Here is a 12,924-nt window from a genome sequence, read left to right on the forward strand (position 1 = left end):
GACATTTTCAAAAGACAGAAGATGGGTAGGCAAGTTTGAAAAAATGGGTTTTGGGTGCTCTTTTAAATGAGCAGAAAGTAGGAACAAGCCGAATAGGACGAGGAAGACCATTCCAGAGAGTTGGGGCAGCTCTAGAAAAGTCTTGTATCCGTGCGTGTGATGAGGTTATTGAAAGGATCTGCTCTATTTCTAGCTCCACGAATGCACCATGTCTTCCCCTGCACCAGAGAGACAGACATCTGGAGAGATATCCCAACAACACACACGCACACAGTATGGTTTTAGGAATATACTCTAATCTTTATTTAAGGAAGTGATCCTTTTATACAGACAAGGAGTGGTCATTAGTTGCATACATCTATTTAAGTTTTAGTCATATGTGGTGTTATTCGATACATTGTAATACAAAAGATTTTGCAATTTACAACATCTGTTTCCTTTGAACTATAAAAACAAGAAAGAAGAAGCACAACTTCCCTACTGAAAAACATGTATAGCTCCAGGTAGATCAGCTATTTTAACCCTTCAGTTATGAGTGAGGAAGTCAGTAGTAGGTCATTGGAGGAGCAGAGAGAGCGGCTGGGGGAGTACTTTTTTACTTGGTCAGAAATGTAAGTGGGACAATAACTGTGTAGCGATTTGAAGCCAAAGCACAGGAGCTTGAATTTGATTTGATGGATGAATCTGGCTGCAGCATTCATAATAGATTGTAGGGGAGAGAGTCGGGTTAGTGGAATACCAGAGAGAAGGATGTTACAGTATGCCACTGCACACTGCACAAACCAGCAGAAGAAGCCACAGCTTGCTGCAGGGGGAGTAAATATTTCACCCAGAAATGTGGAGTGTCTGCTGCAGATGAGGAGCAGCAAAATGCCCTCTGAAAGGTAGGTATATATGTACTTCTGGTTTTGTCTACAAGTGCTTCAGGCTCATTTTACCCAATGGAAAACAAAATGGTTGCTTATGTAGTAATTCAAAATAAAGTGTCAAACCACTCAGTGACTTATAATGCTATCTGGCACCTGTGCTATCTGCAAGACAGCACCCTGTTACTTGTTTAAGTGACAGGGTGAAGGGAAATGATGGAAAGGCTCCCCAGCAGAGCTAAGACAGTAGTAAACTCCTGACAGTGGAAGCTGCTGTTGTTGATCTCTTCTTGAGAATCCAAGTACCAGGATGTTATCTGGGCCACTGGCTTGGAACAAATATGGAGGTCAGAAAAGTCAGAGAAAATTCACTTTGTTGGTCTGGGTCAGTTACTCAAAATGATGCATTCTGGCTACCGTTATAGCAAGGTAACAACACCATTTTCAGGATAAGGTTGGCAACTACAACTTTCTCTATTGACAGGTTTCCATTAGGAGAGAAATGACTGGTGTTGACAGCACATGCCAGCCTATTCTCTTTGCCATGCCAACCCAAATTCCATAGATATGTGATTTATTTAGAGCAAAGCAAAGCAACAGGTTTTCTTTCCCCAATCTACAGCAGTGTATATCTTTTGCTTGTATCTCAAATTTTTGTTCAGCATGAGATGCTGAAGATGTATCCTGTACCTTCCATGTGGCAGCACTATGCCAACTGGTGCTGTGAAAATGGGTGCCTGAAGCCCAGCTACAACTTTAGTAACCTACACAGGACTTTCCTTTACTCACATTTCCGCCCCACTACACCCAAGCCTATGTATCACTCAAAGGGGAAGAAACTTTACCCAGACTGACGTCATGATACCAGAGCCTGCCCACTCTCCCAGGTTGTGTTCAAAGAGACAATCCACCCACTGCTCTGAGAGTGAAATTCTATACCGGAAATGTGGTCCGCAGCTCGCTAGTGCCACCCACCAGTGAGGTCCTTCCCCTGACCTACGGGGGTGCGAACCAGCCAGAGTTGCAGACCACCAAAGAATTCTTTGCAAAAAACGAGTGGGCTTGCGTGCTCATTACCAAAAACAGTTAGGGCATTCCCACACGTGCCCGCCCCACTACACCCTGATTGAAAGGAAGGTAAGAATTTGGTACGGGGGGGGCAGCATTATACCTAACCTGTTGCTTTGCCTTGCATGGACAAACTACATATTCACTTTAAAGCACTGTGATTGCTAAAAGAACAGCTTCAGTGACTGAGTTAAATCAAGTTAATACTAAAAATTATTTTATTCATCTTTGCTTTGTACTGTTTTGGCCAGCAGCAATTCTGGCTGAGTTGCAGACACTCCCAAGCTGTCTATTTGAGAACAGGTAATGAAGGGAAGGTTTATTACCAGCACGGGGTGTTCTCCTTAGAAAATGAACATTATAGGATGATCCTGAGCCTATTGTCTGTGCCAAAGGGTTCTTAGTCTAGGAGTCGCCAAATAGTCGGCTACCACAAAGTAACTTCTGAAAACCAATGTACTAAATAAAATTCCAGTTTTACAGGGCAGTGTCAGTTCAAACACAAGGCTATAATAGAAACTGTTTACCTGTTAAAGTTTCTGTTCAGTACTGCAAGGTATTTTTGTACACATCCAGCTCTACTAAAGACGGTGCAAAAAAGTGATTACTCTAATAAACACGACATACTATTGCTGCACCTTCAGATTTTTGGATGATATTTGAACATCACATATAGGTGCGATACAGCGAGAGCTCAATTTTAAAATGTGTCTACCTCCTCATCTCTAAAATATATATATCCAATCATTAAAATTTCATATGCATTTTAACATGTACTTTTAATACCAGAAGAAATTTGTAAACATTTTTAAATTCACAGCTTTTATTAAAATATTACCCAGTGATCTTGCCATGAAGGGTTCCTTGCATATTACCATTTTATAGTATGAGAAGTGTTCCATCCCTGGTTTCTGATCATAATCTTGCATTGTCTCCAGGTCACTCCGCCAATGGAGTGCAAAGGCAGCCAGTGCACAAGCATGTTCCATGGTTGTCATTATCATGTCAGGTAACCTTAGAAATGATGTAATCTTTGGTCTCCAGATTGATGAGGCTGATAGGGGGGTATTGCAGTAAAAGCTCTATTTTTAATTGGGTATACTTTATTTGGCCACCCAATGTCCTGGGTAGTAACATTCATAGCAAAACAAAATGTGATGAACAGAGAGGTTCAGAGGGGTTCTTTAGCTGAACTCCACTTATCAATATTGCTGCTAATGACACAGGGTGCAGATCTGCTTCCCAATTATTCCCTGTGAGTATTCAGTCAATTCTTTATTAATTAATCTATTCTCAGAATGCTTAACTGTACAACAATACTAAAGGAAAGTATAAAAGAATTACAAGCAAAGTTGGTTCCAGGAAGCGGGAAGTGGTTCAAACTCTACTTTCAAGCTCTTTGGCCTTGTATTCATACTGTAGAAAACTCTTTGCCCATTCTTTCCAATATTACATAGCAATTTCCATTACTGTTTATAAACAGGGGATGTACCTGTTACAGGATGAGAACTGAAATTTTCTTTGTGGTTTAGACCTATGGACCTAGGACATGCTGATATAGTAGAATAGACAGCACACATAAGAAGTAAAATGAGTAAAAAGTTAGTTTTGATCCAAGAAAGGAATAAATGTTCTCTAAATTATATTGTATTCATTTTAGCCAGTGAGGTTCACACCTTTGTGTTGGAGATTTCTAATAAAGACTTGTTATTTACATTTTACAGTCAATTTATTTTAAAGTGCTTTGCAGAAAAGCTGGAGTTCTGATTTTAAATTAGCAGCCTTTGGTCTGCCATAGAAAGCCTCTGACTCAACACAACCTGTCCAAACCTTACTTTTCTTAGTATTCCACGTCAAAAAGTAAATGTAATTATAACATTGAAACAACATAAACCATGTGGGTACTATACCAACAGAAAAAGAACAGTGAAGTATCAAAACAGTAACAATGAGAAAAATAAGGTAAGACACCAGGGACAAAAGGAAAAAGAAATATGGAATGTATACAAATTATAGTGTATGGTGTAAGTCAGCGATTGCCACCCAGTGATCCACGAGAAAATTTTGGTGGTCTGAGGCTCTGTCCCCCGTAAGGACACCTTCCCGCCCACCTTCCCATTGCAGTTCACAGCCCTGCACTACTGTCCCCCCATGATGTTCAGCAAGCAGTTCTGAGCCTTCGATGGGAGAGTGGGTGGGTTCTGGCATCATGACGTCACTCTGGGGGAAGATTCTTGCTCTTTGAGTGACACACGGCTCCCCATGTATGTACAATCCAGAGTCCGTGAATTTAGTGGTCCGTGAGGTCTGAAAGGTTGGCGACCACTGTTGTAAATCACCCCAATTGCACTCCCAACCCCTGAAAACCATTTTGTGCACAAGTTTGTTTTGGGTTTCCTTTGTGGTGGCAATGGGGTTGTGGCTCAGACCCTGGAAGAACCACACTGCCACCACAAAGGTCCTGACCTGAACTGGTTTGCTGCTTCTGGGTGCATAGTTTTATATATGCCAAGGAGAAGCTTACCACATAGTTTTATACTGGACATCTAACAGGTTTGTGCGCATGGGAGCAAAAAAACGTGCAGGCCTGAAAGAATATTTTTCTTGGCAAGGTAAGGAAAACCCTGACTACTGTCCCTGGCCACTGCTTGGACACCAGACTCTTTCCAGGAGCTTGTTATGGATGTGTGCTAGTTCCAGTAGTCCAATGCAGAACTGAAAAGAAGAGGGTGAAAGTGCTGCAACTAAATTCACCTAAGGACAGAAAATGAATGGATACACCTACTTGCATACTTTTAAATAAAAGCAGCCAAAAAAAAACATTTTTGTATTTCTGGATTAGATAAAGTTTATTCACATTTTGTTAAGTTTAAAATTAGCACATGTATTAATGAGGTATGTATTTAACATAATATATTCAGCTAACCTAATGGAGTGCATGACACTTACAAACAGCTGGTTTAGACTAGACGTCTAGGGAACAGATAAGCTCACAGCCCACATCAACCTTCCACACCTATCTTGGTGGGCTGTGGAGATCCCTAATACTTATACATGACAATGAGTCATAGCCACTCTTCCTACACACAGATGCCAGGCCTCTAGAACAGAAATGTTATGTTCAGAGAACAAAAACCTAATAAAAATCTCCATTTTTATAACATTTAAAAGACATTTGACTGGACAGTTTTTTTTAATGAGTTTTAAAATGCTGGATCCTTAGAGAATAGAAGAATTGAAAAACAGGTGATGGGTTTAGGGAGGTGCAGGGTAGCATATCAATATATATCTACCAGTAGCTAAATTGAGCTATTGCTGTGTATAACCAGCATGTGAGAATGTCATCAAAGTGAACCTGTCACTATAGCTTCATTTTTAAACTGGATTCCATGTTCACCCCTTTTTTACTCTACGTTTTATTGCCTACAATTTACAGATGTCTTGGGACCAATCACATGACACTCCTGAAAGGCGTAAGTCTTTTTTTGCCATACTCATAGTATGCCCCCAATAAGGAAGGATAAATAATGCCGAGCATCACTGAACCTTGAAGAATGAGGTCATCTAACAATGGACATTGACAAAGGTAAGTAATTCCATTCTTAACACTTTTTTCACCCCTGTTTTTTATCTATAGTTGAGTTTTAAAGTAATGTTTGATGTGGCATGGTTGCTTCCTGCTTCCCCATATTTGTGTTATTGTATTAAATAGGGCGATTAGCAGCCTTTCTCAATTCCCCCCCAAGGAACCTATGAAAAAATGTTTAGGTCTTGTGGAATCCATACTAAAACAATTCAAAGGAACAAATATACCTTACATTGGTTGTCAGTAGTAAAAATGCCCCCTGACAGAGCTAAAAAGAGCTTTGGTGTTATGTTGCTTCCAAATGGCATTGGCCAAAAAACATTGAAGTCACTTTTACATGGGAAGTCAATTAGCCAAAGCTCAAGGAACCCCTAGCAACTTCTAAAAAAGAGGTAGGCAAACTCCGGCCCTTAGGCTGGATACGGCCTAACCAGTATTCCAGTTCGGCCTAACGCCCCCCCGAGTTATTTATTGTTTGATCCGGCCTAATTGAATTGTCATGTTATTGCGAGTTCCTACAATATCATCGAGTTCCTGCACAGTAACCCCATTTTCTTTGCCTTAAGAGCAGAAGGAACGTGTAACTGCCAGTCTCCGAAAGAATGATCTACAACATCATGTCTTCAACCCCAAATGGACTGACAAATTATTCTTTGTCCAACGCGGCAACAAAGCCCTGTGTTTAGTGTGCAACGACACCAACAACACTTTTAAGCGGTTGAATCCCAAGTGGCATTTCGATGCCAAGCAGGTGCACACGTACAGAGACTACACCGCGGATGAGCGGAAGACTGAGGCTGTTTGCTTGCAGTCACTGTTAGAAAAACCTTTCCTTGGACACCTTGTTTTTTTCTGGCCTAGTGTGCCTTCTTGACCTCCTGAAATGGCCTAGTAGTCCAAAAAGTTTGTTGACCCCTGTTCTAAAAGAACCCTAAGGAAGTTTGGTTTTGAGATATTACCCATACAGGGAGTGAACTGATTTCAGGAAGTTAGACAACTCATATACATGTACTGAGAGAGTGAGTGATAGTGCCTAGATCAGCGGTCCCCAACCGTGAGTGGTCCGCAGCTCTGACCCCGCTTAGAGGGCACACCAGCCAGACCATGTCTCCTGTATGAATCACAGACTCAGAGAGGTGGGTTGTGTCTCTAAGTGGGTGGGTTCTGGTATCATGACATCACTCTGGGGGAAGTTTCTTCTCCTTGGAGTGACACACGGCTCCCCGCGCATGCGCGGTTCAAAGTATGTGAAATTAGTGGTCCGTGACGTCCAAAAGGTTGGCAACCACAACTGTTGGCAGTGAGCAGTAAGTTTACTAAAGTTCATTAACTATGGTTTGACCACAGCAGAGCCCTGATGTACCAGGGTGTGGGTTTTCCATCTGCAGTGGAAGACAGCAATTCTGCATATTACCTAGTGGCTGGAACCTTGCCAGCTTGCAGTGCAGTGCAGGTTCTTAAAGTTTTTGCAGATATGACAGCAGACAGTTGCTCACTTCCACCCCCATTCATTCTAGATGGAGCTGCCACAGGGAAGCTGTATGTACCACCTCCCCAGAAAGCACCAAAACCTCATGGCCAGTGTGAACATAGCCTTAGTCACAAGGATATAACTCTTACACCTGTATCTACAATTATTAAAAAGACCATACATACAATATACATACATTTTTTCTTTACATTCCTTGAACCATTCCCATGACTTCCATTGCATGACTATAATGAAGTATTCCTGATTGAGCCAGCATAAGGAGAACTTCTCCAGCACAATGATATGTATTAAATCAGTACATTCCATTAAATCTGTCTCGAGGCGTGTTCCAGCAGCATCGGGTGTCTAAATATGAACACATTTCTACAGTAACCATAGCATAAACTATAATATATAAATACATAAACTATATAACAAAATACTACACTCCAGAGACCTGCAGGTTACAGTGTCCAGAGAAAATCACAGATAAAATTATTATAATTTATGTCACTTATTTTGAACAATACCTGTATGTGTGTACTTGTATAAATACATTTAAACATTGTTATGCCTGAGTAAAACACAGGGGCAAGGCCCGGCTCTTCACTGGGACATGGGTTTTAGGTTTTTTTGCAGGACATAAATAAGGGGATAATAAAGGGACTTGCACCCAGGGTAGAGGTCCATTATTACATATTAGCATAACATTACCACATTTGAATTATTTCAAGTATTCTGTAAAACAAGACTAAACGTAACATAGTAGGTCAGGTTGAAAAAAGAAATAAGTCCATCAAGTTCAACCACTAGGGAAATAAACATATCCCAGATAAAAAAAACCTATAAGACATAGTTGGTCCAGAGGAAGGCAAAAAAAAACCCTGGTACAATTTGCTTCAACAGGGGAAAAAATTCCTTCCTGATACCACGAGGCATGAGGCCATGTTCCCTGGAACAACAGTCACTGGTATTTTTACTTTAAAGCCCTAATACCCAGTTATATTCTATGCTTATAGAAAATCATCCAGCTTTTTCTTAAAGCAATCTATAGTAGTTGCTGAAACTACTTCCTGAGGGAGCCGATTCCACATTTTCACAGACCTTACAGTAAAGAATCCCTTCCTTATCCGGAGCTTATACTTCTTTTCCTCCAGACGCAAAGAGTGTCCTCTTGTCCTTTGTGATGATCTCAAAGAGAATTATTGGGAAGAGAGTTCTCAATATGGACCATTTATATATTTATACAGGGTGATCATATCCTCCTTAAACGTCTCTTCTCAAGGGAGAATAGATTCAGTTCAGCTAATCTCTCCTCATAGCTGAGCTCCTCCATTCCTTCTATTAGTTTAGTTGCCCTTCTCTGCACTCCCTGTAATTCCACAATGTCCTTTTTGTGAACTGGTGCCCAAAACCGGACTGCATATTCCAGATGTGGTCTGCCCAATGCTTTGTACAGGGGCAGGATTATGTCTCCATCTCTGCAGTCTATTCCTCTTTTAATACAAGAAAGTACTTTGCTAGCTTTAGGTATTGCATCTCGGCATTGCATTGCATGGGAGAAATGAAAAGCTAAATAAAATAAAGGAAATACATGTGAGAGCTATTTTACTTGCCAATGGATCTGTATTCCTTTCTATAAATCATACAATTTTCACAACTCCACCCCCAGCACAACCTGGGACAGTAAAATGAGATGTAACACACTAATAAACACACATATCACTATCACTATCCTCTTTTTTCCTATCAGCATTACACGGCAACACACCAAAATATCTCCTTGCGATGGCCCCCCCGTGTCCTTTAAACTCTGCTATATAGATTAAGCAGTCAAATCTAATACTTACACCACTTGCATTTGAAAACATATTTAATAATCTTCAAATGATTACAGATCTGCATTAATATTTGACTTTGTATGTCTATCAGGAGTTTCGCTTTAAAGTAACCCCTTACTTTAAGATTCTACAAGGATCCACTAGACAATGTGAATTCCTAAATACAGACACCATCAAGCATTTTAAAAAAAGTTGTCCCACTTCTTCTTGTTTGTACCTTCCTATTGGATACTGAGTTGACCAGGGGAGAGTGTAGACCAGTTGTTGCGTTCCAAATTGCATATTTATATATTAAAGCTTCTCAAGATTTGGAGTTCTGAAATACTTTGATTGTTGTTGCAGGTACATTCTATAAATATGGATCCATACTTTCCCTCCTTAGAAGTGTAAAGGGGGGGGGGTTGCTTTGTTTGAATGTACTGTTATAGGCAATACTACTTGGTCACCAATTAATTACCAACTAATGAAGAACAAGAACATTGAGGCTTCACATTGTTCTCATCTCGTGTTCTCACTCTTGAATGACAGCACTGTGCAAAACAAAAAGAATGTCGCTTCTTATTGCAGAACATTTCAGAAGGCTGATCTCAAGACAAATTCAAGTACTTATGGTAGTTCTAATTAAAAACAATGTAGTGATTCCTAATGAATACATAATACAGCTGCATAAGATGCTTTGCTTACTATTTCCTTGAAGTTTAGCTTTAATAAAGTTTATCATACTTGAAATGTCCAAAACTAATCTACAACCTTTTCACAAAAATTTTTCACTTTCATATAGTTTCTTCTTTACTCTCTGAATACAATTTACTTATTTGCGAGCTTGTCCTGGCATAATGATCTACTGCTGTTTTGTAGAGGGGTACAATGTGTAAGCCCTTTCCTTCAGCACAGCAGCTCTGCTTAAATTAATAGGTGTCATTTATTTTACAGTTCATCATTTTGGCATTTCCGCATGTTAAGCAGTTAAATTTTTATAACATGCTCTACAAGTGAGAACACAAAGTGCTGCAGCACAAGATTCTTGCCAACAGTTCGGTGATATGTCTGCCCACTGTCTAAATGCATACTTTTACACAATGAAGGGTGACTTTTGTTTTATTATATAATAAATTATACTTTACCTGCTCAGAGATATGTAATAAAAAATGCAAAGATTATTTCCTGTTTCTTTGCAATGGATCCAAGGAAACCAGAAGATTCCTGGGCCGATTCAGCTCTACACCACTTTAAAGGCACGTTTGCCTGGCAGGTAGACATACCACAACACCAGCACATCCCTGATGAGCCCAAGAGTAGGGATATAGAAATATTGGGTTACAGGTTAAGCGTTACATTATATGAATGGGGTCAGGGATACTTGAAAATTACCCTGTTAAAGCCTAAGGGGAAAAGAATGGTCCTGAGCAATGAGAAAAGAGAAACAGGAAAAAGCCCACAGGACAGGGTTGGAAAGGGGACAGGGTGGGCTTTAGGGGACAGAGTGTTGACAAGGATGAGGAAGAGGTTTTATCAATTTGTGGTGACTGAAAAGTGACTGAATTGGTGGGGGTTTTCAGGGGATGGAACAGGGAAGAGGCACTTGTGAGCTAGAAAGAATCTGAAGAGCTTTCCACCCACTGTCCCTCAAGGAATTCTGGATATCTACTTGGTTGCTCCAAACATCATGGCAGCCTTATTTGTGGGCACAGGGTCTCTGAAAGTTTTAGCATGTCAAGAAACAGGATATGGGAACCATCTGGATTAGGATATCCTTGTAAGTGGGTTCCTGTTGTGGTGACTGAGGAATGGGGGTTTTATATTCTGTATATTCTGTTATATAAGGTTTTTTATGGAGTTCTCCCCAAGGCAGTGCAGTAAATCTAGAGACATTTTTACTATGCTGATTGTCTGCTGCAGATACAGTATTAGTTTGATGTTTAACTTTGGTACTGTAAGGCCCTGGTCAGCAACAGGGTACCCCAGAAACCAATCTACGCTACAATCTCCATCTTTAGTAAGCCCCCGCTCAGCCTCGGGAGACTGGTCGCATCTCCCAGCACTCGGCTGTCCCCAGGACTTAATGCACAAGGGATGGTGTCTGGGAAATGGCAGCAGATCAGGAGCCCACAGATAGAAGTACCAGGATTCCAACAAACAAGTCCAGAATTCAGAGCCTGAGATCATAACAGATAATCCATCCACCAGACAAAGTACACAGGGACAAGCACAGAATCATCGGACAGATAAACATCTCCTAGCAAGGTACCTTCACAGATGAGTGACCCAAAGTACCGTTATTTATTATTACTTATATTCAAGTTATCTATTATTTAACTATTGTTTTCAATGTCATATTTATTGCTATAGCTAGATCATTTATAATAAACGGCTGCTACGGCTGTTGAACCCCACATATATGTCGTCATGTTTACTATGGCTAGAGGTATTGGGATTAGGGGGTACGACTAAGGAGCCAAAAAGAATGGATGGCCCTCTTTGACAAACCTTGATATGGTAAGTGGTAAAGTAAATTTTAGGGGTTACTTATTTAGCTGTGTTTTCTGTTCTGTAGGGGGTAGGATTAATGGTAAATGGTTGGGGAGATTTTTTCAATATTTATAACCAATTGCTTATGTTAGGAGAAAACTTTTCAAAGGGAAATTTAAGAAAATCTAAAACAAAGCACTTTAAATGAGTACACAAAGCTTATGTTATTTTCAAAATTCCCCCAGTATACACTTAAAAGTACTTTTTTTTACATTTTACCATTAAGCAGAAGAATGGACATTTTGGGATCTTGTTGCCGGGAGCCATTTTGTTCTTCATGTCAGCTTTTGGATGAATCCTACTAAAGACTAATTAAAAGTCACACGGCTGCAGAGATTTTTCAGCAGGGAGCCATTATGTTATTTTATTATGTATGCTTGGGCTCCATCTGTCACTGACATCCCAACACAGACTGAAATGTCAGCCAAGGTAAAATCTCATCGTTGTTATAGCTTTGATTTAAAGATATTCTAGTTCTAAAGGAGTGGGGAGAGCCTGATGATGGCTAGAGCCAAGTATCTGAAAAGGAGAGCTTTCACATTCACAAGGAAACCACCCAACGTATCACTCGTGGGAGGGTGAAATAGGTTGGTCTTGCCAAACGTCTGTTCTACAAGGACTTTTTTTTTTAGGCAGTCCTGTAATTATCGTGCATTCTGTTACATGCAGCAATTAGTACCATACAATGCACTGTCTGATCTCTGCTGTTTATTCCACAATGAATTTAGGGAAATAAAATAACCAGATAAAAGGACATGAGTTTTCTTGAGCACAGGTATAAAAGGAAAGATATGCTCATCCGCATTGTGATGGCGAATTTGAATGCCAGCGTAGCTATCAAGAAGATTCCCAAAATATGTTTCTTGTCAAAAATTAAAACTACACAGACAAAAACTACACAAGGAATATCAAAGCTAGATTGGGTTTGTGAAGAACAGGCCACAGCTTTTTTGGACCAATCATCAGCACCAGCCAAACCTTTTTTTTACTTCTCATGAAGGTTTTATGCAGTTCCTAATGTGGAAATAAAACAACACCAGCACATCTCTGATGACCCCAAGATTAGAGAAACAGAAATATTTACTCTTAAATTTGTATATTTGAATAGTCTTGTTCATGAATTATTCATTTGAGCCCTCTTATATACTTTCACTCTGACTTACCTAATCATGCGTGGGATAGTGTTGGTTGAATAGCTCACTGTTCGATTCGACAGCTATTCAATCGAATAGGGGGATATTGTTCGGGTGATCGAATGTCGTATTTGAATACACAGGAGTCCTGTGTTCTTGGATAGAGAAACTCTATCCAGGAATAGGGATAGTGCTCCCTGATTGGTTGAGGAAAGCTTTTCTCAGCCAATCGGAAAGCACTAGAGGTTTTAAATGGGGAAACTTGTCCGCGTCCACATTCATTGAGAAGATCCCCAGCACTAGAGGCTAAACGGGGACAGGTCTCCCCATTCAAAACCTCTAGTGCTCTGTGATTGGCTGGGGAAAGGAAAATCCTAATGACGCTTGAGCTGTTTACCTTTCCTCAGCCAATCACAGAGCACTAGAGGTG

At 40.3% G+C, this 12,924-nt stretch overlaps 1 long non-coding RNA gene across 2 annotated transcripts; it reads left to right on the forward strand.

Annotated features, from left to right (window-relative positions):
* Positions 1 to 1,631: 1,631 nt before the first annotated feature.
* On the forward strand, positions 1,632 to 11,225 carry LOC140334208 (uncharacterized). 2 transcript variants are annotated; one of them, XR_011921493.1, is made up of 3 exons: positions 1,632 to 2,003; positions 5,371 to 5,520; positions 6,087 to 11,225. It is a non-coding gene; the product is annotated as an uncharacterized lncRNA (long non-coding RNA). The 2 variants fall into 2 exon arrangements; XR_011921492.1 differs by having other exon boundaries at positions 1,799 to 2,003; positions 6,092 to 11,225.
* Positions 11,226 to 12,924: the final 1,699 nt, after the last annotated feature.

The sequence above is a fragment of the Pyxicephalus adspersus genome, chromosome 6 (genome assembly GCF_032062135.1).
Source record: "Pyxicephalus adspersus chromosome 6, UCB_Pads_2.0, whole genome shotgun sequence".
Taxonomy (NCBI): domain Eukaryota; kingdom Metazoa; phylum Chordata; class Amphibia; order Anura; family Pyxicephalidae; genus Pyxicephalus; species Pyxicephalus adspersus.